Raw genomic sequence first — 26,889 nt, forward strand, 5'->3', positions numbered from 1 at the left:
CTTTCACAGGTATTGTACTTCAAAACTGTACAGCTTTAGACTTCATTACTGCTGAACTTGGTGGGGGGATATGTGTGGTCTTGGGGAAAGCATGCTATTTTTCTTTCTTTCCTTCTTTAATGAATCAAATGTTGTTAAACAAAATGTTAAAACCCTTAAACGCTACAAGGAGCTACTGGACCGCTACAAGCCTGAGGACCCCACCACCTGGTTCTTTAACCCTTTATTTACTACAAGCCTGAGGACCCCACCACCTGGTTCTTTAACCCTTTAGTTACTTGGCTTCTCCCACTCCTTAGCCCCATGATTACTATGGGAACCCTATTGCTTATAGACCCCGGCTCATCAAATTTCTCAGATAACAACTAATATTGCTAATGTTGCTACTAATCAGGTCCTCATGCAACATCTTGCTCTATCTGGACCTGTGGTAAATTATCAACTGCTCACTCAGGATGACACTGCCCCATTATCCAAACAAAGGAGGAAGTTGTCAGATACTGCCAGAGACAGGTTGGAGCCTTCATGATACTGTCAGAAATGCCTAAGGACCCCCGGACCATAGGACTATAGGACTATAGGAGGCCACTACTTCTCCAAGCCTGAAGTTGGGCTTTGCCCATAGCCCTGTGACCTTTGGCCAGTTGCCTAGGAAATTCCTTATCAGCCAGTAAATTGTTCTGGAATACTTGCTTAGTAAGCAAACTCAATACCTAGGATTACTTCTGTGGCTGGATTAGGGTACAAGAGTTACAAGTGGCACCTTAAACTGATATCCTGAAAGGTGGATTGCCACATCTAAGAACACTACATATAAGTAGAAAACAGAAGCATCAAATCAACTCAGGATGCAAAAGTCGCTACACTGTAATACAAGAAACACAATCAAGACAATATAGTCCCACAAAAAAACTATAAACCCATCAAAAATGATCACCAATCAGACTGTTTTAGATGAAATGCCTGACAAAGATTTCAAGAAAATGATTGTATCTATACTCCAACAAACCAAATAAGAAATTAAAAGAATCAAAGAAGAAAACAAAGGAATTAAAAAAGAAAAGAAACTACTGAAAGAGAACACATGAAACCAGCTTAATGGAATAAGGAGGTCATTACAAGACATGAGTAAGGAAATAGAAATACTGAAGAAAAACTAGGCTATAAGCAATAGGGTTCCTATAGTAATCATGGGGCTAATTTCCATATGTTAAGCAATCCTTGCATCCCTGGGATGAAGCCTACTTGGTCAAGGTATATAATCCTTTTTGTGTGTTGTTAAATTCAGTTTGCAAAGATTTTTTTTAGGAGTTTTGCATCTAAGTTCATCAGGGATATGATATAGGTCTATAGTTTTCTTTCCTTGTTGCATCTGTGTGGTGGTTTGATTCAGGTGTCCCCCATAAACCTAGGTGTTCTGAATGCTAGCTTCCCAGCTGATAGAAATTTGGGAATTAAGGCCTCCTGGGGGGATTGTACTGATGGGGTTGGGCTTATGAGTATTATATTTAGTTTTCCATTGCCAGTGTTTGGCACACATTTCTGTTCCTGTTTTTCCACCTTACATGGACCAAGGGGTGATGTCCATCCTCTGCTCAGTCTATCATTTCTCTCTGCCATTGTGGAGCTTCCCCTCAACCCTGTAAGCCAAAATAAACCTCTTTTTCCCATAAGCTATTCTTGGTTGGGTGATTTCTACTAACAATGTGAACCTGACTGCAACAATCTGTATCAGGCATTAGGGTAATGCTAGGTTTATCACAGCAACCAGGGATTATTTTCTGGTCTCTGATTATGTCAAACAGTTTGATAAAAATTGGTTTCAGTTCCTCAATGAAGGCTTGATAGTTTTCAGGTGAGAAGCCATCCAGTCCTAGACTTTTCTTTGAGGTAGGTTTTTGATTAACTTTTCAGTCTCCATGGAAGTGATATGTTTGGTTTGAAGATTAATCTGCTCCGAGTTTACTTTTGGTTGGTGGTATATGTCTAGGATTTCACCCATTTCATCCATTTCTTTTAGATTATTCTATTTTGTGGAGTAGAGGTTTGTGAAATAGGCCCAGATCATTCTTCCAACTTCATTGATGTCTGTTGTGATCTCTCATTTTTTTCATTTTTGATTCTGTTAATTTCAGACTTCCCTTTTTATTGCTTGATTAATTTGGCCAGGGATTGTGAATCATGTTCATTTTTTGAAAGAACTGGCTCTTTATTTCATCAATTTTTAAAATTCTTTTCTTAGTTTCCAATTCATTCATGTCTGCGCTAATCTTGATTTTTTTTTTTTTTCCCCATCTGGAGCTCTTTGGATTGGATTGTTCTTGTTTTTCCAGCACCTTTCAGTGGATAGTCAGGTTATTGATTTGTGATATCTCTGTCTTTGTAGTGAAGGCATTTAGGGCTATTAATTTCCCCTTATGACTGCCTTCATTGTGTCCCATAGGTTTTGGTAGGGTGTGTTTCATTATCATTCTATTCTAGGAATTTTAAAATTTCTATTTAGATTTCTTCCACAGCCCATTCATTGTTTAAAAGTGTGTTGTTAATCTCTAGAAGCTAGTGGAGTTCTTGATGTGTCTCATGTTAATTTCTAGCTTTGAAGCATTGTGATATGACATGATGGAAGAAGTTACTTTAATTTTCTTGACTTTTTGAAGAAATGCTTTATGGCCTAATATATGTTCAATTTTGGAGAAGGTTTCATGGTCTGCTGAGAAGAATACATATTCTGTACAGTTGGGGTGGAAAGTTCTGTAGATACCCATTAGGTCAGGTTGATCTATGATGTTGTAGAGCTCTATTATTTTCCTGTTGATTTCCTCTTGGATGATCTGTATATTGATGATAGTGGAGTATTGTAGTCTCTGATTATGATGGTGTTGGTGTTTATTTCTCTTTTATTGTCAAGTAGATTTTGTATATAAATTGTGATACACCTGTGTTTGGTGCTTATATATTTGTGATTGCGATGTGCTCATGTTAGATCATTCCCTTGATGAGGAAGAAGTAGCCTTCTTTGTCCTTTCTGATTACTTTTGATTTCAAGTCTTTTTCATCAGATATTAATACAGCAACACCTGCTTTTTTTTTTTTTAAATTAATTAATTAATTTATTTATTTGAGAGTGACAGACACAGAGAGAAAGACAGATAGAGGGAAAGAGAGAGAATGGGTGTGCCAGGGCTTCCAGCCTCTGCAAACAAACTCCAGATGCGTGCGCCCCCTTGTGCATCTGGCTAACGTGGGACCTGGGGAACCGCGCCTTGAACCAGGGTCCTTAGGCTTCACAGGCAAGCACTTAACCGCTAAGCCATCTCTCCAGCCCCACCTGCTTGTTTTTTATCTCAGTTTGCTTGGAATATCTACCCTGATGAAGTATCTATCTTTAGTGGTGAGGTGGGTTTCTTGAAGACCACAGACATAAGGGTTCAGATTTTTGATTCATCCTGATAACCTGTGTCTTTTGATGGGTGAATTAAGATCATGAATATTTAAGGTTATTACTGTGAGATTTTGATTAATATCTGCCTTGATGAGGTTTTTATGGTGTTTCCTGATGTCTTGTGTTATGTAATGATTTGAGCCTGGTTTATTTTGGTTATTGTGGTCTTCTTGTCGGCCCTTGAGACTGGTTGTTTGACTATTCTGTGATGTGTATTACCTGGCCTATTCTTTGTATGTTTGGCTTTTTGTTCATATAATCATAGAGTTGACTTTTTTCATGGAAAGTTTTTCTTTCACCACCTATTATGAGGGATACTATTGCTGGGTAAAGTAACTTGTGTTGGAAGCCATGGTTTTTCCATCATTGAAGGCTTTCTGGCTTTCAGGGTTTCCATTGAGAAATCTGATGTAATTCTAATGGGATTGCCATTGTATGTTGTGAATTGCTTCTCTCTTGCTACTTTTAACACTCTGTCTTTAATTATATGCACAAAGACTTTGTCTCTTACCCATAACTGATGGCTAGCCCCACAATGCATGACCCAAATTCCCCTATGAGGAGTGTCCCTGTGGGGGAGGGGAGGATAGGGGGGAGGCAAATGATGGTACCAATATGGCTGCATACACACTGTATAAATAACTAATAATAAAAAAGTTTTAACTATGATGTGTCTTGGAAAATTTTTCTTAGTTCTTGTCTGTTTGGTGTTCTGTGGGATTCTTATTTCTGGTTAGTCCTCTTTTTTGAGAGATTAAGAAATTTTCCTTCAATAATTTTGTTGAATATGTTCCCTATGCATTGGGGCTAGATTTTCTCTCCTTCTGACATACCCATGATCTAGATGTTTGGTAGTTTTAGTGTTTCCCACAGTTCCCTCATATTCTATTCACTTGACTTTTTTAACATAGCAAAGTTTTTGGCCTCCCAATCAATTTCTTCTGCCTTATCTTCTATGTCGGAGATTTTGTCTTCCACATAAGTAACTCTGTTGATGAGTGGTTCTAGAGATGTTTTTATAATTTCTATTTGATTTTTGTTTTCTATTGTGGTTTTTTGCATCATGTCCATCTCTATTTTGAGGAAAAATTTTAATTCATGTTCTGATTTTCTTGATGCTTTTTGTAGTTCATTTTTGCATTTTATCAAGTCTTCAGTAAGTTTAATCAGCCACTTGTTGAGACCTTCCATTTCTTGCCTTACTTTCAATTTATTCATATCTCTTTGGAGGGTACTAATGTTTTCTTCAATCAAGTCAAACCTGCTGTCAAAAGTTGAATGGTAAAATTGTTGGTTATTTGATAGTTTGCTTCAAGTTCAGCTATATATATATTTTTTAAAAATCAGGGACTCATTGGTTGTTGTGTTCTCATTTTGGGAATGAATTTCTGTGGATTTATCTATGATTTCATTGGAGGCTTCCATTTCTACTTTTAGGAGCAGGCATCCTTGGTAGAGATCTCTCACTCCTGACTGCCATGCCTGCCTATTTACTGTCTGTGCAAGGAATTCAGACAGGGGAGGTGGGAGGAGCCTAGGGTTGGTTTATTGCTCATATATTCATATAGCTACCTTTTCTCATGGAAAGATTTTCTTTCACCTTCTATTATGTGTAAAAATTTTGCTGGGTATATTAGTTTGGGTTGGAAGCCTTGGTCTTTCCAAACTTGAAATATTCTGCAAGAAAATAACAGGGTCTGTTGGTAACACTACATTCATCCTTCTCAGGACTTTCCAGATTGATTTCCACAGTGGTTATATCAGCTTACATTCCCACAAACAGTGAATGATTACTCCTATTTTTCCACACCTCACAAACATTGGTTCTCAGTTGATTTTTTAATGATTGCTATCCTTCCTGGGGTACCATGGAATCTCAACTTTTTTTAGTTTACATTTCCTTAATTAATGGTTAAGGATGTTTAACATTTTCCTAAGTATGTGTAAGCCATTTGTAATTCTTTCTCAGAAAACTCACTGTTTAGTTCTCTGTACCACTTTTTGGACAACTTTTTACAGACAATAAACTTTGATATTTCCCTCCTTTCCCCCATCTCCATTTCACAATTCCATGCTCCATCATACACCTCCCTCTCTCCATTAGTCTTTCTTTTATTTTTATTTTATTTTATTTTATTGTCTTTTTCTCCTATTATGAGGGACTTGTGAAAGTATTACTGTGTACTGTGAGGTCAAGGATATTGAGGCCAATTTCTGTCTGGGCAGATGCATTTTAAGGAGTGGTACCCTTCCTTTTACTCTACCAATTTCAGAGTTTCAGAACTGATATTAAGGTCCCTGATCCATTTGGCTGTGATTCCTGTGCATGGAGAAAGACAAGGAAATACTTTCATCTTTTTACAAATAGGTATCCAGTTTCCCCAGCACCACTGTTGAAGAGGCTGCCTTTCCTCCAATGAATATTTTGGGGATTTTTGTCAAAAATCAGATAGCTGTAGCTTCCTATGTTAACATTTCAGTCCTCTATTCTGTTCCCTTCATCTATGTGTCTGTCCTTTTGCCAGTACCATGCTATTTTTGTTAGTATGGCTTTATAATATAGCTTAAAATCTGGTATGCAGATACCACCAGCCTTATTTTTGTTGCTCAAAATTTTTTCAGCTATTTGAGGCTTTTGTGCTTCCAAATGAATTTTAGGATTGCCTTGTTTTTCTATTTCTTTGAAGAGTGTTATTGGAATTCTAATGGGGATTGCATTAAATGTTTAGATTGCTTGTGGTAAGATTGACATTTTCATAATATTTATTCTTCCAATTCAAGAACATGGGATGTCTTTCCATTTCCTAGAGTCTTCAGCAATTACTTGCTTGAGTGCTTTAAAGTTTTAGAGATCCTTCACTTCCTTGGTTAGGTTTATTCCAATGTACTTTATTTGTTTATTTTTATTTTGAGGCAATTGTAAATAGGAGAGATTCATTGATTTCCTCCTCTGCCTGTTTGTTGTTAGTATCTAGGAAAGCAACTGATTTCTCTCTGTTTATTTTGTATCCTGCTACATTGCAAAAAGTGATTATCAGCTCTAACTGCTGCTAGAATCTTAGGGTCCTTTATGTATATAACCATACCACCTGCACATAATAATTTGATCTCTTTGTTTCCAATTTGTATCCCTTTCATGAACAACTTTTGCTTATTGCTATAGCTAAGACTTCCAGTACTATATTAAATGAAAGTGGGGGCAGTGAACACCCATGTCTTGTTCCTGAATTTAGTGGAAAAGCTTCAGTTTTTCCCCCATTTAGTATTATGCTGACTGTAGGTTTGTCATAAATAGCTTTCATTATGTTGAGATATGTTCCTTCTATTGCCAGTTTCTGTAGAACTTTTACCATGAAGTGATGTTGGATATTGTTGAAGGCCTTTTCTGCATCTGTTGAGATGATCATGTGATTTTTGTCCTTCAGTCCATCTATACAGTGTGTTACATTTATCAATTTGCATATGTTGAAACATCCCTGTGCATCTGGGATAAACCCTACTTGGTCAGGTTGAATAATATTTCTGATATATTCTTGTACTCTGTTTGTCAATATTTTGTTCAGAATTTTTGCATCTATGTTCATGAGGGAGCTTGGTCCTTAATTTTGTTGTTGTTGTTGTTGTTCTGTCTTTGTCTGGTTTTGGTATCAGGGTGATGCTACCTTCATAGAAGGGGTTTGGTAGAATTCCTTCCTTTATTATTTCATGGAAAGTTTGAGAAGCAGTGATGTTATCTCTTCCTAGAAGGTCTGATAAAATTCACCAGTGAATCCATCTGGGCCTGGACATTTTTTAGTTGTGAGACTTTTTATAACTACTTGGATCTCTGTACTTGTAACAGGTCTATTTAATTGGTTTATTTCATCTGGATTTTATAGGTCACATGAATCAAGGAAATCATCCATTTCTTTCAGATTTTCAAACATATAGGCATATATATTCTTAAGTATATTCCTTATGATTTTCTGAATTTCTTTGCTATTTGTTGTAATGGTGCCCTTTTCATCTCTAATTTTATTAATTTTTGCCTCTTCTCTCCTTCTTCTGATGAGATTGGCTAAAGGTTTATCAATCTTGTTTATCCTTTCCAAGAACAAACTCTTTGTTTCATTGAGTCTTTGGACTGTTGGTTTTTTTTCCCCCCATTTCTATTTCATTAATTTCTGCCCTAATCTTTATGATTTCTTCTCATCTACTAATATTTGGTTTGCTGGTTCTTCTTTTCCAAGGCCTAAGGTGAATCATTTACTTGTTTACTTGTTAACTCTCTAATTTCTTTTTTTTTTTTTAATTTTTTTATTTATTTATTTGAGAGTGACAGACACAGAGAGAAGGACAGATAGAGGGAGAGAGAGAGAATGGTTGCGGCAGGGCTTCCAGACTCTGCAAACGAACTCCAGATGCGTGTGCCCCCTTGTGCATCTGGCTAACGTGGGATCTGGGGAACCGAGCCTCGAACCAGGGTCCTTAGGCTTCACAGGCAAGCATTTAACCACTAAGCCATCTCTCCAGCCCTCTAATTTCTTAATATAGGCACTTAGTGCTATAGATTTTCTTCTTAGGACTGCCTTCATTATGTCCCAAAGGTTTTGGGACATATTCTCATCATCATTTGATTCTGTGAATTTATTGATTTCCTTTTTTATTTCTCCAGTGACCCATTAGTGTACTGTTTAGCCTCCATGAATTTGTATATGCCCTGTAGTTTTTCTTTTTTTAATTTTTTTTGTTTATTTTTCATTTATTTGAGAACAACAGACAGAGAGAAAGAGACAAATATATATAGAGAGAGAATAGGCACACCAGGGCCTCCAGCCACTGCAGACGAACTCCAGACGCATGCGCCCACTTGTGCATCTGGCTAACGTGGGTCCTGGGGAGTTGAGCCTGGAACTGGGGACCTTAGGCTTCATAGGCAAGCGCTTAACCACTAAGCCATCTCTCCAGCCCAGCCCAGTAGTTTTTCTTGTTGCTGATTTGTAGTTTAATTCCATTGTGGTCAGATAGAGTACAGATCATTGCAATTTTCCTGTATTTGTTAAGATTTGCTTTGTGTCTTTATATATGGTCTATTTTAGAGAATGTTCCATGTGCTGCTGAGAAAAATGTATATTCTGTAGCATTTGGATGTAGTGTTTTGTACATATCTGTTAGATCCATTAGTTCCATGACATCTTTTAATCTAGATGTCTCTCTGTTTATTTTTTGCCCAAATGACCTGTCAATTGATGACAGTGGGGTATTGAAGTCACCCACTAAAATTGTATTTGGTGTTATCTGTGACCTTAAGTCTAATAGTGTTTGTTTGAAGAAATTGGGAACTGCCACATTAGGTGCATATATGTTTAGGATTACAATGTCCTCCTGCTGGGATGTTTCTTTAATTGGTATAAATGACCTTCTTTATCATTTCTCACTAATGTTGGTTTGAAGTCTATTCTGTCAGATATTAGGATAGCAACCCCTGCTTGTTTCTTAGGCCCATTTGCTTGAAATACTAATTTTCATCCTTTCACTGTAAGACAGTGTCTGTCTTTTATTGACAGATGAGTTTCCTGGAGGCAACAATTTGCAGGATCCTTCCTTTTAATACAGTCTGCAAGCCTGTACATTTTCATAGGGGCATTGAAGCCATTGATATTAAGAGTTGTTATTACAAGACATGCATTTATTCTCTCCATTTCTTGGTTTTCTGTGCTTCCTGTTTTCCCTTTACTTACTTGTCTTAACTCTTAACATATTTTCTGTAGAGCTGGCTTAGTTGACCTAAATTCCATTAGCCTGCTTTTGTTGTAGAATGTCCTTATTTCTCTATGAATTTGGAAAGATAGCTTTGCAGGATAAAGTGATCTTTGCTGATAGTTGTTACCTTTCAGAACTTGAAATATATCATTCCAAGCCCTTCTGGCTTTTAAAGTTTGTATTAAGTAATCTGCTGTTATTCTGATGGGCTTGTCTTTGTAGGTGACTTGCTTCTTCTATCTAACTGCTTTCAACATATATATGCATATATGGTTTTTTTGTTTAGTTTGATTCTAAGATGGTGAGGAGGAGTCCTTTGAAGGTTTTGTCTGTTTGATGTTCTAAAAGCTTCTTGTATCTGCACTGGCATTTCTTTCCCAATTTGGCAAACCTTTTCCTTAATGATTTTGTTGAAAACAATTACTAAGTCTCTGGATTGAAATTTTCTCCTCCTACTCACACACAATAAATAAATAAAATAAATAAATAAATAAATAAATTTTTTTTCATTCAGAAATTTTTCTTCTATAATTTCATTGAAGATATTCTCTGTGTCCTTAGCCTATAGTTTTCCCTTTCTTTGATTCCCACAATTCAAATGTTTGGTCTTTTGAAAGTGTTCTATATTTCCCTCACATTCTGTTCTTACATTGTGTTGAAGTTTTCATTGACTTTATCCTCCTGATATATTTCCTGTATGTTTTTCTTAAACGCTGATAGTGTGTCCTCCACATGAACTATTTTGCTGGTAGCACTGTCTTTGGAGTCTTTTATGTGAGGAGATTATTATTATTATTTTGGGGGGGGGGCAAGAGAGAAAGATAGATATATAGAGAGAATTGGCACAACTGCAATCAAATTCCAGACAATTCTGCCACCTAGTGGGCACATATGACCTTGCACTTGTCTCTCCTTTGTTTCTGGCTTACATGGTATCTGAAGAGTAAAACATGGGCCCTTAGGCTTCTCACGCAAGTGCTTTAACCCCTATGACTTCTCTACAATCCTAGGATTTGCTGCTGTTGTTGTTTTCCATTAGTTTTTCTTCCGTGTCTTCATTGAACATTGGTTTCATTTCTTAATTTGCCTCTCTTACTGTCTTTTGGAATTTATTTCTGCATTTGATCATTTGTTCTTTTATTTTATTTCACTGACCATTGTGTTAATTTTTGTGGTTATTCCCATTAATTGTAATTTCAGCCATCTATTGAGTTCCTTTTAATTGTTTTCCACTTTATTTAGTTATCCATTTGATCTTTTTTGTTGTTTCTCTTCTATTTTATCCCATTATTTTTTCATAATCACATTGTTTAGTATGTTCATTATAATTTCATTATTGAATTATATTTCTGGAGTTTCCTCTAAGTTTTTATTGGTGACCTCATCTGTGAGATTTGGTGGGGATCTCTTGTTTTTTGCTTGCATTGGGGTTTGCTTATCTCAACATGGTCCTTTAACTCTGCTAAGAATGCAGTAATAACAACTCTTGTAGAGCCTGTGCTAAGTGGCCTTGTCAGTGTTAATTGAGCTGGGTCTGAGATAGCTGTCTTTCTGCCAGTTTGGGTTGGGTACATTTTAATCTGTGCAGGCTCCAACTTGTGTGTGTAGTCATCAGGTTTATATGTAGGCTGAACCCTGGATAAGTCATTGCCCAGGCTTTGTAATGTGATCAACGAGGGTGTCCCAAGAAGGCCAAGGCAAGAAGTCCAATGTGGAGTTGTGGAATTTTATATGCAGGGTGAGTGGTTAGATACACCTAGGTTTTACTCACCCTGTCATCAGTAGGGACTCAGGAAGTTAGGCAGTCTTAGTGTTACATAAGGGGAAACAAGTTTCATCTGTATTGTGGTTGATACCTAATCCCAGCAAATGGGGATTAGGTTTATTATATATGTGGAGGGCAAAAAGTTCATCTTGACCTAGGTGCCCTAACATACTGCTTTGTCATATATAAATTCATAGATTCCATGACTATTAAAGATTTTCCCTTTTGATTATTCATGATATCCTTTCTTCAAATTAATTTACAAAATTGGTCTAAATTGGTCAAGATAATGTCAACATGAGAGAGTTTTTTTTTTTTTTTGTTTATTTTATTTTTTTTATTTGAGAGTGACAGACAAAGAGAGAAAGAGGCAGATTGAGAGAAAGAGAGAGATAATGGGCACACCAGGGCCTCCAGCCACCGCAAATGAACTCCAGACACGTGCGCCCCCTTGTGTATCAGGATAACATGGGTCCTGGGGAATCAAGCCTTGAACTGGGGTCCTTAGGCTTCACAGGCAAGCGCTTAACCACTAAGCCATCTCTCTAGCCCAAGAAAATTAATTTTTAAAGTCTCATTTAATAGTACTTCTAACTTGAAAACTTTTTTATTCCTTCCATTTAAAATCAGTATGTACCATGGAAGAAATTATATTCAACTGACAAGTGATATTTATATTTGAAACTTAAATACGTACAAAATTTTGTTTTGAGTAAGGTTTTAGGAAATGAATGCAGACCCAGAAGGTACATGGAAACAAAAGACAAAAATGTGATGCATTTTTTTATTATCTATCTATCTATCTATCTATCTATCATCTGTTGTTAAATTCTCTGCTTGGTTGTGATTTCTAAGGGGTTTTCATTTGGTTCTGTTGAATAATGTAGAGACAGATACAGTTAATACTCAAGTGAGAGGCGAGTAAGAAAGAGATATGCAGAAGCAGATAAACACCAGTGTAATAACCACTGATAAAGCTTAGTGTAATAATGGGGTGGCCAGCTTGCCAGCCTCCAGTGCAATGTGCCTTATATTTCCACTGACTCAGTGAAACTGTAATTCTGGAGCCCACAAGAAGCACTGACTAATCAGAAAGGGGGAAAAAAATAACTCAGCAAATAAATATTTTCTACCATATGAAAATAATTTTAGTAGAAAATTGAACTCCAGGAGAAAAGGAGGGTTTTATTGAATAAGATACAATTAAATTGCAAGGTACATTAATCTAAAATCTGCTAAGTCCAGCTTCTCATGAATTTATATATATGTATGTTACTGTTGAGATATATAACTAGAATTTTACTGATATATGTTCTATTTTTGTCTTATAAAAAAGAGAAAACAGAGAGAGATAGTGACTTTCTATCAGCATTACCTGAAACTAGAAATGTTTTTGATATGTCCCATTGCCACTAAAATCTGGTAACAGTTACCCTATTTTGCACTCTCCAAATCAAATAACTAATCATATTATCATTTTAGCATAAGTTCATCTTGTGTGCATACATGTTAAACATAGATGTGAAATATAATTATTTGATATTAAGTGCATATTCAGAAGGTTTGTAAAAATGGATTAACATGTGTTATATACAGAAATTTACAATGAAGAGCAAAAACATTGCAAAAAGTTTAATTAATGGGATAGTGAACACTAGTTTAAAATATGGTCATATTAAAAAATTCTTCATATATATCATTTAGTGCTTGGGAAAACTATTCATAAGTAGTCATACCATAGAATTTTGACAATTTTTACAGGTGATCATTCTACATTGCTAGGAATTGATAATCCAGGTGAATAAGGAAGTGTCAACTTTGTGATGACTCCCAGCAGGGCTATTTCTCAACTTCAGGCAATCTTTACAGGAAGGCACACTCTTTAGTCCCAAGTTATTTCATGTCAACTAGAAAACAAATAAACATATGAACATATACAATGGTTTATAATTTGAACAAAATACTGTAAGAGAGCAACCTAGGTGCTCTGCTAAGAACAAGCAGCTGGTAGGTGACAATTACTAATGAGATCTTTCCATACGGGGCTCAGGGAATTTCTCTTTGGGTCTGTGATTGTTAAGACCAAAAGGGAGAGAACCTGGTTGTGCAGAATATGAAAAATAAAATCCCAAAGGATGAATTAGTGTTCTTGGACAGTTGGACAGTGGGAGGCTCTGGTAAGAGAATGGAAGGTGGAGACTAGTGGGATCCACACTTGACACTGCTGGGGAGATCTTCCACCTTTCCTTCTCTATACACCATGGGAAATCTTTAAAGATTATTCAGCAATGTTTCATCAATATGATTTCAGTCTACATAAAAGTAAAATTGTAATGAGGAAAGTGTGGACTAGTAAACCCTTGTATTATTTGTCCTAGTTAACCCTAATACTGAATCTCTATTATTTGATCCAGACATTTGCAAGTGTATCAAGGGCATAAGGAGTAATGTTTGAAGAGAAAACATGGGTAGTCTGCAGAGGAAGAAAATGAGAATTGTTTATAAGCTACTGAAGTCTGAAAAGAAAGACAAAGGAGTTTTAAAAAAATAAAGGAACACAAAATGAAATACATCAACCTAGCTTTCACCATACCCTTTATAAATCAGAGTCAGATGTTATGGGTCCCTGGATCCTCAGAGCTGTGGTTCCCTGAAGCCATCCAGGCAACTGTGGAGAGCAGGGTTTGAGCAGCCATGAGCACAACAGCACATACAACCCCAGGAGATGACTTCAGAGAGTAGCTTCATTTACTAAGCAGGGAAATGGGTCTATAAGCAGTTGAGAGCAGGAAGATGATCCTAAGAGGATTGGCGTGTTCAAAGGTTGATAGCTGATGCCCAAGGACATTCATTCCAGCATGTAGGGAGAAAATGAGGTGATCTATATAGTGGTGGGAAGAGGGTTGCATGGGGATGGGCCATGTGAAGGCTGTTGGTTGACACCATGTAAGGAGTTTCCTAGGCAACTGGCCAAAGGCCACAGGGCTATGAGCAAAGCCTAAATCCAGATGTGCTGGGCTTGGACAGGGAATGGCCTCCTAGAGCCCAGGGGCCCTTAGCTCAGGCCCATCTCCTGAATCCTCCAGCCTGTGCTTGGCAGTGCCCTAAAACTCCCCCTTTGTTTTGGCAAAGGGCCAGTATCATCGTGAGTATATTCTTCATAATTTACCATAGGTCCAGATAGAGCTATGTGGTGTATGAGGACCTGATTAATAGCAACCTTAGCAAAATTAGTTATTTGTTGTCTGAGAAATATGATGAGTCAGGGGGCTACAAGTAATAGGGTCCCTATGGCAATGGGGGGGGCTAAGGAGGGGATGAAGCCAAGTGACTAAAGGGTTAGAGAACCAGTTGGTGGGGTCCTCAGGCTTGTAGCAGTCAAGCAGCTCTTTGCCGAGCTTTTTGAGAGTTTTAACATTTTGTTTCAACAATATTTGGTTCATTAACAAGAATCAACATTATTCTCCCAAGACCATTTATGTCCCCCCATGTTCAGCAGTAATGAAGTCTAAGTCTCTACAGTTTTGAATCACCACACTTGCAGAGATTTCAGTTGTCTCTGGAGAGATTTGAGGCTGTTAATAGTAGATATCATGGCCTGGTCAAGCTTGTTTTGGAAGTCCCTGGGGAGGTGGTTGGTTTGGACAAGAGCAGTTCTTGCAGCACTGGAGGCACCCAGGGACAGCATCACATCGAGGCCCACCAGCAGAGGGATGAAAATCTCTCTCAGTTGGCATGGACGGAGTTGATAGGCCACTTTCACTTCCTCATAGAGATACACCTGTGGAACACTCAAGACAATAAGTGGGAGAGGTATAGCCATTCACACCATAGGAGAGCAGGTGTCTTGACATAAGTGGTCCTGGTTATGGATATATTGAGGAGACATTCAGCTCTGATCATCTTAAAGCTGGACAGATAGAGAGGCACACCCTGATCAGCACAACAGATGGAAAAATCAGTAAGGTAATGTTGGGAATAGCTTGTTATATATATAGCGTATTCAAGGGTGGCATTAATAGGAACTGCAGTTAGCAGGGGACAGGTAGGAGGTGCACAAAAGAAGCAATTAGAAGCATTAGGATGGTTAGTAAAGGGGAGAATGTTGGCCACATATTGGATATGATGTGCCCATGTTATAGTGGCTTGTATTTTTTCTGTGGCTTGTTTATTTTGTGAGAGAATATGACAGTTTGCACCGGGCAGGAAGCAGGTATATACTGTTTTTCCAGGAGGCTATGGAGACAGTGTCTGGATGCCATATTATTTACACAAACCATGGACTTAGGATAGACATGGAAGGTGACAGTCTCTTGACAGCCCTTAGTAGGGCAATATCCTGTGCCAATAATTTTATTGACCCTAGATAGGTCTTTGAGCTTCAAACTGCCATCTTTCACCTGGGGAGGGAGGGGATGAGAGAGGAAGCACAACAGATAGTTGCATTGGAATGTGAGATTTTTTTAAACCACCAAAAAAATGGACAAGAGGGCAACCTGTGGTGGGCATATTACTTTGGCTGCATCCATGAGGGTATGGACATCCCCTCAGGGAGCTCCCTTTTTCAGGTGGTGCTAATCAGGTGGTGCTTTTTCCATTTCTTCTGTCTCTGTTCTGTGAATGTCAGATGGGCCATCTCTTTCGTTGGTGGGGTGGAATGGGACATTTCAAGCCGGGACCCAAATGGGCCTGGGTTGGTCCTGTGGGGAGACACAAGCAAATCCTCTTCCCGTGGTGTGAAGGGGGTCTTGTCCCTTTCTTATTCCATCTAAAGGATCTTGACATCTCACCAGAATGAGAGGGGCAGTCTCTGGTTCATGCCAGTGAAAGGTGATGGGAGGGGTAGTATTGGGAGTTGTATATATTGAAAATGTTTAAAGTAGTCAGAGCAATGGCTAATCGGAGATTGGGTGTATAGGTATTGGACTTTTTTTTTTTTTTTTTTTTTTTTGAGGTAGGGTATCACTCTAGCTCAGGCTAACCTGGAATTCACTATGTAGTCTCAGGGTGTCCAGGAACTCTTGATGATCCTCCTACCTCTGCTTCCCAAGTGCTGAAATTAAAGGAATGTGCCACCATGCCCAGCCTTGCTCTGTTGTTTTATAAGTTGGGCTTTTAAGGTTTGGTGTGTTTTTACTACTATACCTTGGCCTTGTGGGTTATGTGTGATAGCTGTATGATGAGCAATCTTCAATTGCATGCAAAAGGTTTTGAATGAGGAACTGACAAAAGCTGGCCATTATCATTGTTTATTTGATGGGGGACACCCATGATGGCAAAGTTAGAAAGCATATGATGTATAAGTATTTTTTTGAGTTCTTTCCTGTTTGTGCCATGGCCCATATATAATGAGAGTAAGTATCCCTGTCATAAAGACATATTTCTGATGACCAAATTGGGGAATATGAGTGAAATCAATCTGCCAGAGGGCATTAGCCTTGAGGCCTCAGGGGTTAGTGCCCATAATCTGAAGGGCATGTGTTGTTATTAGTGAGGCACAGGGCTAGCATATTTTTAGCATACGTTGGAGTTGACTTTTGGACATCAGAGAGAAGTGTGATTGCAATCCCTTAAGGTTTATGTGGGTGTTATGTGGGTGTTATCATGATTTTCTTTTTTTTTTTTTTTTTTGCTTCCTCAAGGGTGGTCAGGAAGATATCTGTTGGGTCTCCATAGGAGGCCTTCTAGTCTACTAATTCATTTCCCTCAGTGAGGGAACCAAGTAAGGAGCTGTGAGACTTTATTTGTTACCCAAAGAGGTGGTTCTTTCTTTTTCAAATGAGGTTGGAGACTTTTATCATCAGAGGTGAAAGAGGGTTTGCATATAGTTAGATATATGAGCAAGCAAACCAGGGCAGTAAATTAGCAGCATAGATGTTATCTGAAAAGAGATTAAAGGGGCCTTCTTCCTCTAGGAGTGCCAGGTAGATGGCATACAGTTCCTTATATTGTGGGATTCTGTCAGGAAGTTCCTTGAAAATTATGGTGGGAGGTTGATCCCCTGGGTGGTAAAGAACTACAGCTACTCCTCTCTTTCCAACATCTTTAAAAATGGGGGGGGGGGGTTAGGGATTGTATTTTTTTTTTTGAAAAGAGGTGGGGTGGGAGTCATTTTAAAGGTGTACTGCAAGAGTTCATTTTTCATTAGGGTAGTGGTTTTCAATTTGACCAGGGAAGCCTATTAGGTTGATTGCAAATCAGGAGTGGTTTCTAAATAGCCATTGTATATCAGCAAGAGAGAATGGTGTTATGATAATATCAGGGTCTTTGCCCAAGGTTTGGAGAGCCTGGGCTCACCTGGTTTTGATCATGGCCATGAAGGCATCAATCTTTGTTAATATTCCTGGGGTACCACCATTAAGTGTGGAGTCATTCCAGGACTCCTTGTGGTTGGTATAGCACTCCCATGACAGTTAGGGAGAAGTTAAATATCATAAGCTGAATTAGCTTCTCTGTTGAGTACCAGGCAAGTGCCATATCAGAAAATATCTCATTAATCTTGGTTAATGTCTGTTTTGCCTCTGGGCTTAGGAGTCAGGGGGAGGATGGGTACTTTTCACCTTTTAACATATTAAATAAGGGTTGTAAATCAATGATGGGGTTAGGAAGCCATGGTTACAGCCAAGTGAGGTTCCCCAGAAAGCTATGAAGTGAGGCCAATGTGAGCTTCTGGGGAAAGGAGAGCATGGGTTTAAGAGGCCGGGCAGAGGTGAGGGAGAGTTCTGTTCCCAGGAAGGTTATGGGTGGGATAAGTTGTACCTTATTTGGGGAAATTTTGAAGCCTACATCAGTAAGGGAAGGTATTAATTGATCCCTTAGCTAGGCTGGTGAGGTGGAGGACTCTTTCAATTCTAGGATGTTGTTATGCCCAGTTCTCGGCATCCCCAGTGACCATTAAGGAGAACCAAACATGTATGCAAGGGCAAGGAGCTTTAATTTGGGCTTAAGCTTGGTCTCTTGACTTCTCCAACACAGTGGATCCGTGCAAGAGCCCCAAGTAGTGGGAGGGTAGGGTTTTTATAGGGATTTGAATATAGAAGAAGGGGATATGTACATGATTGGTTGATTTAAACAGTATACTCTTCTGGTTGGCTTAGGATTTTGGCAGGCAAAGTTGGCAGGCTGAAGCTAGGGTAATTGAGCTCATCTATGACTATGGGAATGTCTCATGACTTCAGAAATGAATGGCATAATGTATGGCATAATCGGTTTATCTGTTAAGCCTACCCTTACAGCAAGGTCGCCGGGCTGGAGCTAGGGAAATTGAATTTCTCTTATGACTTCAGGAATGTATGGCATAATCAGTTTCCAGTAACTGTTAAGCCCACCCTTACTAGAAAATAAAAACTTAGACCTTGCTGGGAAACATAAACTTAGGCCTACTAAGGACTCTGAAGCCTGTCATAGCATCCATCTGGTTCCTGAGTCCTTCAGATGTCATCCATATTATGAGAGATATTAAGGCCTTGATTTAAATGTGGCCTTAATGCCATAGCAACTGATTCTTGGCATATAATGGGACTATTAGTCATACCTTGGGGCAGAGTCATTCACTCACAGAACTTGGCAGGTCCTGCATTATTGATTGAGTGGACCAAGAATGCAAAGCATTGTCAGTCTCAGGAGTACAGGGGTATAGAAAATAAACAATTCTTAATATCAATAGAAAGAAGGGGTGTTGGCTGGAATGGCTGACACAAGGGGCAGTGTTCTCTGAAGGGTACCCCAAATGAATGTGGCTTTATTGATGGCTCTGAGATCTTGTAGGAACCTCCATCTTCCTGAGCCCTTTTGGATTATAAACACAGGAGTGTTCCATGGGCGCTGTGAGAGGCGGATATGCTGAAGTTGGAGTTGTTCTGTCACTAACTGATTTAAGACTTCAAGTTTCTCCCTTGGCAGAGGCCACTGTTCAACCCTGGATTCTTGAGGCTGCAGTTCCCCAAAGGTGACCAGGTAGCAGTAGAGAGCAAGTTTTGAGTGGTCATGAGCACAATGGATGTACACACTCGGGGGATGACTTGAGAGTGCAGTTCTATTTATTCAATAGGGAAATGGGTTTATAAGCAGTTGAGAGTGGGAAGAGGGTCCTAACTGGATTGGTAAGTTCAAAGTTTGCTAGCCAGTGCCTAAGGGCATTCATTGCAGCATGTAGGGAGAGTCAGGTGATCTACATAGTCGCAAAAAGAGGGTTACAGGGGGATGGGCTGTGTGAGACTACTGGCTGACACCATATAAGGAGTTTCCTAGGCAACTAGAAAAGATCACATGGTTATGAGGGAAGCCTAAATTCAGGTGTGCTGGGCTTGGAGAGGGGTTGGCCTCCTGTAACATGGGGGTCCTTAGCCATGCCAGGCAGCTCAGACCCATCCCCTGAAGGCTCCAGCCTGTGCCTGGCAGTGCCTGACAAGATGTGTGGAGGCAACTGAATAGAACTATGGGTGCCATTTCCACTTGGACTCTTCTCAGTGTGAGGTTTGTGGTAATGTTTGTCAACTCACATGAAGCAAATGAAGCATCACACCATTTGGCAGAGGGCCTGAGATAGTGCCTACAGCTTTCCTTGGGTAGAGAGGTCTGAATGGGCCTCACACTCATCCTAGTGCCCTGAGGAAAGAAGTAGTTGAGCCTAGAGCCAGAGGTGCCCATGGTGGAGATAGGGTGACCTTGGTGGAGAAGCCCTGTGCTAATACCCTAGTCAGACATTTCATGGAGGATGTTTATAAAAACATGAGTAGAGGACAACTGTGCTTTGAGGTTTCCATAAAAACAAGTCACACTCCCTTACTTACATACATACAAACATTCAAATTAGGATTCACATATGACAGAGAACATGCTATTTTTTACTTTCTGGGCTTAGTTTACCTCACTTAGTTTATTTATTTTTTTTCCAAATCCATGAACTTTTCCTCAGTAGAGGTGCCCATGGTGGAGAAAGGGTGACTGGTAGAGAAGCCTCTGCACTAATACTTGAACTTGATTTTTCTTTACATATGAGTACAATCATGGGTATAGGTCTGGCATTTTCATGATCCATTTATCATCTCATTGGTATCTAGCAAAATTCCATTTCCAAGCTATAGTGAACATAGCATCACTCAACATGGATGTGAAATTATCTCTGGGGTAGGATACAGAATCCTCTGCATATATGCCCGGAAGTGTTATAGTTACATCATATGGCAGTTCAGTGTTCAGTTGTTTGAGAGAACCCAACACTAATTTGCATAACCCATCAGCAGGGTTCATTTCTCCCTACAACCTCACCAGCATTTGTTTCTTGATAGTTTTCTTGATAGATATTCTTACTGGGGTCAGATAAAATCTTGAAGTGATTTTAATTTGCATTTCTCTAATGGCTAATGTTACTGAACATTTTTTAAAATAGATGTTTGCCGTTTGTGTTTCTTCTTTGAGAACTGTTTGTTCATTTCACTAGCCTTCAGAAGTATATATTTTGATGTTTAGATTTCACAGTTCTTTACATATTCTAGATATCAATCCTCAGGCTGAGGAACAATTCTCTAGGGCTCCTCATCACTCTGCTGAGAGTTTCCTTTGCTGACTTTGATTCTACATAGGGTACCATGAGAAGGGAACACAAGGTAAGAAAATAACAAAGGAAAAAACGGAACGACAGACTATGAAAGCAAAAGGAGGTTATGGTAAGGAGAGGGAATAATGTGGGAGGGAGAAATGGAAACATAAAAGGTTTGTTTGAAAACACCATAATGAAACCTAATGCTTTGTCTGCTAATAAATAAGAAATAAATAAGTTACATATGTATGTCAGAATGCAAGCTGCCCAGAAATGAACCAGCCATCTTATAGCCAATGGCTGGAGATCTCAAGGTTTGTAGGTCACTAAGCCATACATCTCTCCTCTGCCTTCTACAAGGGTAAGAGGCCCATTATTATCTCCTCCTCAGAATCCCATTTGCCACTTGGTGGTTTGTGAGTATCAATCTATAAAACAAAGCACTTTCTGGGGAAGAAAAAAAAAAAGACCAAATATAATCAAGGCAGATTGGGAAACACTGTCAATTAGCCAGTTAAAATCTCTGCCCTGAATCTTGCCCCTGTTTAGCAAGGTCATGCTTGGGAGAAGATGAGATTTGTCAGAGACCAAGAACCTTCAATTACTTTGTATATCAGAGTTATCCTAAATGTAAATTTAAAGCACTATTATAATACTTAGATGTCCTCCTCATTCTATCCATTTTAGTTGGTTTGATATCCATATGCAATTAGTACACATGTAAAGATACATGTTTATAAAGCTATGGGTACTGTTATTACTGAGATTCTCTGTAGTGCAAAATATTTCAACCTGTAAAGAAATCACATGTTCTGTGACTGAAGCTGTCACTGCCACCAACTGACTCTATAACCTGGGGCAAGTCATTTAATTTCTCTGGGCATTAATTTTCTCTAGATAAAAAGTAGATTGGACTAAATCATTACTAAGGTCAATTCTGATTTTGATGCCTGTCATGTGAGTGCTGAAATGAAGCCTGCTGAGATGATGGTGGTTAGATTTGCATTAATCAAGAAACAATGATAATAAGTGTAGAACCATTTAGTGAGCAAAGGCCACTTGCCTGGCATCAAGTCAATCTCTTCATAGAGGCTGCTTCAGTCATCTAAACAAACACATAAAGTGGACTTCAGACAGGATGTTGATTTTGTTTTGTGCTACTCAGCTTAGAAGTGGCAGAGCCAGCTTACAGTCATGTTTTCTCTGATTCTGTTCCTCAGGCAAATGCTATGGTACTGTGATGCCAATATAGGATGTTAGGAGATCAGGAAAGCCCTTGAACGTTAAACCATAGCTTTGTGTCTACTTTTAATCATAGGATTGAATTTAAAAGATGGAGAAGGATAATTATTAAATTATTATATTTATCAGGGAAGTACAGAACCAAGAAAAGACATCCATGTGGCTTGAAAGCCCACATTGAAGGTCTGGGAAAATCATGGAAAAAAAGAAGGAAAAGAAAATTCAAAGAGCTCCTTCCATGTGGGGAACTGGAGTGGATAAAGAGCCCATGTGGAGAATATGGGCTAAGTTCCTCCCTTGGCTTTGCCAGGTTGCCAAGTGGAGGGGAAACTCATGAGCAGCTAAAGGTTCCCAGGTGGTCACACAGCTCATGGATTGTATGCATACCTGGAAGCTGTATCTCATTGGGTACAGTCTGTAGCACAGTACATGGATTGTATGCAGGCTGGCAGGGCAAGAGGGAGTGTCTTCTCCCAGGTAATAGCTTATACTTTATATGTCTTTAGGGTGAGGGCTTACAAACTTTTGTCCAAACTTGTTGGCTTCCAGAATTTCTAGAGCTTCCTTGCTCCCTCTACCCCCAGGAGGGAATGTTTCAATTGCTATACAACAGTTGTCAAACTCTGCCCCTCAATGGTTACTTACCCCTTTTATAACTTTGGGAGATGGTCATGTGACCTTTTAAGTTTCAGTTTTCCTGATAGAATATCTTGAAACACCAGAGCCTCCCTCCTCTCTTCAAGAAGGAATGTTTAATTCAGAGGAATTTGCTGTACAACAGGGGGCATGCCAATGCAGAGATGCCTCATCTCAGTCCTTGCCCTGACAGTGCAGCACACACTAGTTCAGCTCAGTGGGATGATGTGCTCAATTACATTATCTCTCAGCTGTGAAGCCTACTGAATTTCACCTGCCCATGGAAATCCTGAATAGTTGTTGGAGGGTCAGGATGGTGGAAATAAATAAGAGTATAGAGAAGCAGAATTAAAGGCAATGACAATAGAACACCTTCCCTGAAAGTAATGGTAACCTCATGGTAGAATAACAGGTCCCTGAAGAGATGAAATGAGGCCACTGGGCAGATATCAGCCAGCACAGTGGCCACATGAAGCTAAGACTCCCAGATGTAATGTTTTATCATCTTCTGAAGCAACACCTCAGGGTCTTTCAGGCCTCCACATGAGTGCATTAGCCTCCGACAGCAGAATACTACACACCGGGCTACTTAACAAAGGAAAAGTATTTTCTTATGGGTCTGGAGTGAAGAGGTCTGAGTCCAAGGTTCAGCAGGCTTGGTTTTTCCTGAGATCTATCTTGGCTTGCAGATGTACTCTTTTTTTGGTCAGTCTTCAGGTAGTCTTCCCACTTTGCTCAAATGTACCTGGTATCCTTCTGTGTGCCCATATTTCTCTTTATAGAATATCACTTTTCAGATTAGCTTATAGCCAACTTAAGTTGGCCTCATTTTAATTTACTCTCTTTTAAAGTCCGTTTCACAAAATAGAGTGATTTTTTTGAGGAAAATGAATTGGAGGAAGGAGCATCACCAGCCTGGATCATAAGAACTATAAGCTCTCATGTAAATATATACACAGTGGATAAGAGACTGAAATACATATCAGTGAGAGAAACTATATTTCTTCAGGCTTCCAAATGTAATGATAGAAACATCTATGCAAGCCATAAGCATGTAGCATAAGCACAATTTTTTGAGTAAATGAATAAATTTGTTTACTATCTTGGATGGTCATCACACTCTCTGTGTTAACATTAAAAACTTAGTTGTGGGTTGGAGAGATGTATTAGTGATTAAAGTGCTTGCCTATGAAGCCTAAGGACCCAGGTTCGACTCCCCAGAACCCATGTAATCCAGATGCACATGGTGGTGCATGCAGCTGGAATTCATTTGAAATGGCTAGAGGCCCTGGCATGCCCATTCTCTCTCTCTCTCTCTCCCTCTCTCTCTCTCTCTCTCCTTTTTCTCCTCTCTTTCTCTTTCTGTCTCTCTGTTTCCCCCATCTCATAAATAAATAAATTTTAAAAGAGCTCAATTGATAGATTTCAGGTGAAAAGTAGTAAATCACACTAATATTTATTATGTAAAATTAAATATTTTAATTAAGTAATTGAATTAAAAAGTTGTAAATACATAGTTCATTTTAGCAAACATGTAAAATTGAATCATTTTCCTGTTTTCTTCCTTATTTTTTTTTTTAATTTAATTTACTAGTTTTCTTTTCAGTAAATACAGGCAGTTTGGTACCATTGTTCAGGCTCATCTGTGATCTACCCCTCCCATTGGACCCTCCTTGTTGATGAAAATGGGTCTTGCATTGTGGAGTTAGCCCCCAGTTATTGGTATGATAAATGTCTCTGCAAATCATGACCCAACATGTGACTCTGACATTCTTTCCGCCCCCTCTTCCGCAAAATTTCCCTGAGCCATGTTGGGTTCATTTTTGGTCTGCTTCAGTGATGAGGTGTTGGGGGCCTCTGAGGCTCTGGCTCTCTGATTTGGTAGGCATTGATTCTTCTCTGTGTTGGTCTCCTTCCCCCTTGTGCTGGTATCCAGTTCACAGGAAAACATCACATTTGCTTGTTTTGCCAGTTGTCCTTAGTTTCAGTTGGGCCCCTTTTGAGGTATGTCGGGGCAGCTCTCTTCTTAGGATCTGCATCTATCTGGAAAAGAGAAGCAGATTCTCCAACGGAGAGTAAGTTAGCACCCAGAAAATTGAGATAATACTTACTTTTTTGATTGACAGTATGATAGGTGTAGGCCCTCTTATACCCTGTGACTGATGGTAGCTTGATATTGTAGAGTGTGCTTGTGTTTGGGTATGGTTCTGACTTGTTTCCCAGCTCCAGCTATGGGTCTAGTAACACTGAGTGGATCAGTTAGCCAAATCAAGAGCAGTTGGTTCCTCACCATGGCTGTGTACCACTATTGCACTTGTGTGGGCATCACATCAGGTTTTTTGTTGCTAATTAGGTTAAACAATGCGTTGCTTGGACAGATTTTGGTCATTTCCCCCAGTCGCCTATGTAGCACCTTCAGGCACTAGACATGCTGACTGTCTGGTGACTGACTCTCTCCTGGCTTCCAGCCATCTCATTCCATCTTACGCGTCAGCTGCATATGGAGTCTTCAGCAATAGGGTCTTACCACTGGCCTTTGGTGGGTCATCAAGTACTCTGACAGAAGTCTGTCATTGTTTTGAGAAACCTTGTAGGTTTCTCTGATCAAAAGCTCATTGTGGATGGTAGGCCCAAGCAGGAAGTGGGGGTTACAGCTCAGTTTCCACTAAGAAATTGAGGAAAACCATAACTAATATATAAGAGTTAGAGAGGAGAGAGATAGAGGGGAGAGGGGGAGAGGGAGGGAGGGAGGATGTAGGAGATTTAGGTCAGTCTTGATCCTACCCTCTCCAGTGTCTTGTGGTTCAGGTGTTTCCTGTAAGGGTCTAGTGAAGGTTCAGCCATTTGGTCTGACTTTTAGGAAGTAGAATTTTATGGTACCATTGCCGTTTGGGTCCGGATTACTGTTTTCCACCCTTCGATGCCCTCCCCGCCCTCCCATCCATCCTATTATCTAGTCTATGAGGTGCTTGCTGGGTATGTAAGGTATCTTGGGTAGATTCAGGTTAGGTGTTGTAGATGAGTGAGACTATGTGTCGATTTTTTTCTGTGATTGGGTAAGTTCGCTGCGAATGATCTGTTCCAGGTTCAACCATTTTTCCTCAAATTTCTTTATGTCTTTTTTTCTTACTGCTGTATAGAACTGTTTTCTTCCTTATTTGCCTTACTTAGGCCTATTTCATAGATTTAAATCTATACGGAAAATTTATTACCCTGACTACTATATTGATAATTAATAACTTTTAGCTTGGCCCACTGTTTTTAAGTTATTATGAAGGAAAAATATTTCCTAAATATTTCTGAATTATGCATACATGTCATACATGTCTCATAATTTATTGAAACCATTATGCAACTAATGAACAGCAGCAATTTATATTTACACACTGTAATTTAACCACTATGTATTCATTTATCAGCCCAAAACTTTCAGTCTTTCCTATAATTTCCTCTGTTCTAAGATCTTTTCAGAGCAACAAAAGGAAAACCATTAATTGTGTAAATTTCCTACTTTTCCACATTATAGTGTTCTTATCTAGAACCTGACTAATCTGAAACAATTGCCAAATGACTCTTTAAAAATACAATAACTTGGGCTGGAGAGATGGCTTAGCGGCTAAGCGCTTGCCTGTGAAGCCTAAGGACCCCAGTTCGAGGCTCGGTTCCCCAGGTCCCACGTTAGCCAGATGCACAAGGGGGCGCACGCGTCTGGAGTTCGTTTGCAGAGGCTGGAAGCCCTGGCGTGCCCATTCTCTCTCTCTCTCTCTCCCTCTATCTGTCTTTCTCTCTGTGTCTGTCACTCTCAAATAAATAAATAAAAATAAAAAATTAAAAAAAAATACAATAGCTTACCACACACCAATTACTTATAACAAAAACTGACAGATTTTAGCATGAAATTCAAATTGAATAGTTTTCCTTGAGCAACAAGCCTAGAGTTGAATTTACAGGCTGCTAGTCAAGGTCCTTAAGGCACATTTTTGAAAAATATTAATTTTTAGTTATTAATTTAATTTTCATAGCTTTTTTACTTCAAATCTCTCAGGCAGATTGTAAGTAATGAGAGAAAACCATATTCTTTATGCTAAATGTTACTTCTTATTACATTTTCATAGGATTAGCTAAGTAGCAGTTAGCAATAAAACTTGTGCCCAGTTTCAATCATAAAAGGCATAAATTCATGGATACTCACAATTATTTCAGCCCTCAACTTTACAGATCTAGAAATTCAAGCCCAGGCAGTGGTGGTGCTGAGGAAAGCAGAAAAGTGCACAAGTGGCTTTCATTTATGGGTTCAGATGGTGTTTCTGGAATATCTGTCAGCCGGTAGTACGACAGAGGAACAAGTAGTTGTGCTGGAAAGTCAATGTGTGTGAACTGCAAATAATCCAGTTCGGTAGGAATGAGTGCTGCAGGACATGGTATATATCTTCAAACCCAGAACTTGTGAGGCGAAGACAGGAGGATTATCATGAATTAGAAGCCAGCATGGGCTACAAGTGAGTAAGTGTAGCATGGACT

The sequence above is a fragment of the Jaculus jaculus genome, chromosome 17, assembly GCF_020740685.1.
Source record: "Jaculus jaculus isolate mJacJac1 chromosome 17, mJacJac1.mat.Y.cur, whole genome shotgun sequence".
Taxonomy (NCBI): Eukaryota; Metazoa; Chordata; class Mammalia; order Rodentia; family Dipodidae; genus Jaculus; species Jaculus jaculus.